Source organism: Epinephelus moara, chromosome 15 (assembly GCF_006386435.1).
Source record: "Epinephelus moara isolate mb chromosome 15, YSFRI_EMoa_1.0, whole genome shotgun sequence".
Lineage (NCBI taxonomy): Eukaryota > Metazoa > Chordata > Actinopteri > Perciformes > Serranidae > Epinephelus > Epinephelus moara.
The window spans coordinates 5,944,379-5,946,668 of record NC_065520.1 but is presented as its reverse complement, the minus strand read 5'-3'; positions in this window follow the sequence as shown (position 1 = coordinate 5,946,668).

Sequence of the window (2,290 nt, the reverse complement as noted above, 5' to 3'; positions counted from 1 at the left end):
GTTTAACAGGTCTGACACTACTAATGCGCCCCGGCTGTATCTAGGCTAACGGCTAACATGCTAACTATTATTTTTCGTCACTAGTCACTTGAAACAAATTTAGGACGATAGGAGACAGGTTGAAATAAACCGAAATTTCCCTTTAATTATTTTTCTCCATTCAAGTTAGTGGAGCACTAAACTGGTAGCAGCTGGCTTGGCTGGCGGAAGTCTCTAGTGTGCTTGGTCTATGGGCTGTACAGTAGGGAAGCAGCGCCGATCATCTGGGTGATTTCATACACGGCAATTGAACCATTTTGGTTTTCAGAGGAATGAATGGGGCCCCGCTGCCAATATACATCCATACCTCTGGGTCCAAGAATCCAAGAAGATGATGGCCAAAATGCTTTCTCGTGACTTCAAAATAGAAGTCCACGAACATTTAGGTGGCATCACAACAGTGTTAATTTCGTTGACGAAAACTATGATGAAAAATTTCTGCAACAACCATTTTTCCATGACGAAAACGAGACGATGACAAACTAAAAATAGTTCTTGATGATGAAAACTAAGAAGAACTCTATGGTTTATTTTTGTTGATGAGACGAGACGAGACGTGACGTGACGAAATTGTCAGTGGTGGACTATCAGTCACTGAAAGCCAAGAATGGCTGTGCTCGCAATTGACCTATGGCTAAGCCACGCCCCCCTCCATTCACTCAAACAAAATATCAACATTCAGTGACTGGCCAGCGCTATGGCAGGTGTCACAGTACACGATATTTCGCAGGAGGCAATTGATGATTTTTGGAGACATAACGATCAGATGTCATTGAGAAGTAACCAAAAGGGCCTAAACTACGCATCGGAGGGAAATACTAATCATTCTTTTGTTGAGAGGGTCGATGAAAAGCTTAAATTACATGCCAAAATTTACAGGTCCCAGTGTAAGCGTGAAAAAACTGCAGAATTTTGGTGCATCAAAGTGCCACTGAAGTTAAGGTTTTTGGCTCAGAAAATAAGAAAAGGATAACTGCCTTTTTACCATCTTTACCAAGAGTGTCTCTCTGGTAGTTTGATGCTACAGTATTTACACTGAATCAATCAGCATAACGTTTACCAACCTTTGTTATCTCTGCCATTACAGATAAGTTAATGAAGCTAAGCTCCAGAAGTTAACGTTAGTTTAACTAGAGCCCTTTAGACAACAGCTAACAACGATGTTTGATTACCAAAGTACAAAACTAGAACAAAATAGGCTAATGAACTCCCAGCAAACAAGGTGACACGATGAACAACGCAGCTAGGAGCTAACGTTAGGCTAACTTTAGCTAACGTTAGCTAGAGATGTTAACTTAGATAACTTTATATTTCTTTCCAGCAAAGTGACAATATGTTGCCACAAACACGATGTTGACTTACCTTAGAACGGATGTAGACATCCTTATTAATCTTATTCACGTTGAGTTGATGTTGTGGTCTACCACACAAATTTATCCAAAGGAGACACTTCACGGTTGAGATGTGGTTTAAAGGGTAAAAAATACACCCCGTCGCCCAGCCTCTCAGGATACCTTGTGTCGGAGTTGCATGTACCCCATGCACACTGTTTGACCATTTTTAAACTTCAAATCTCAGAAAAAGCTCATAAAACCGAACGAAACAGACTCTCTGTAATGCATTTCAATGGACGTCCAGGCAGAGAATGTCAGAGTGTGTGGGAATGGCTATATGTACTGCAGGGCATGTGCGATGGAAAAAAACGTTTGTGCGATGAATTTATTTGCCTAGTAGCACACGGGCAACAGACTGCTTGTGAGCCGCTTGTGTGTGTGTGTGGTCTGTTTTTTTCTTGTTTTTTCACTAGACGACAAGAGAACATTCATAAATATTCTTGTTAAATAAATGTTTATTTCTCTTTAATAGGGTGTACATATTATCATTATATAAGTTTAAAAACATGGTCTAAAAACAGCAAAATTACAACAATAATAAAAATGGTCTTAAAAGCACAATATTACGCAATATTATCGCTTATCGCAATAATTTCTGACGCAATTAATCGGCCAGCAAAATATGTTATTGTGACAGGTGCTACAAACTTTCTGGCCTGTGCTACAAAATTATCACCCTCTGTAGCACCAGTTCTATGGGCTAAAAAAGTTAAGGTATAGCCCTGTACTGTGATTGGCTCATCGCTTTTGAGGGCGGGGCTTAGCCATAGGTCAATTATCTTCAAATGCCACATGAGCTACAGGCTGGTATACTCTAGCAAATAGTCTGCGCCAAGACTTTTTGCTCACGCACACCG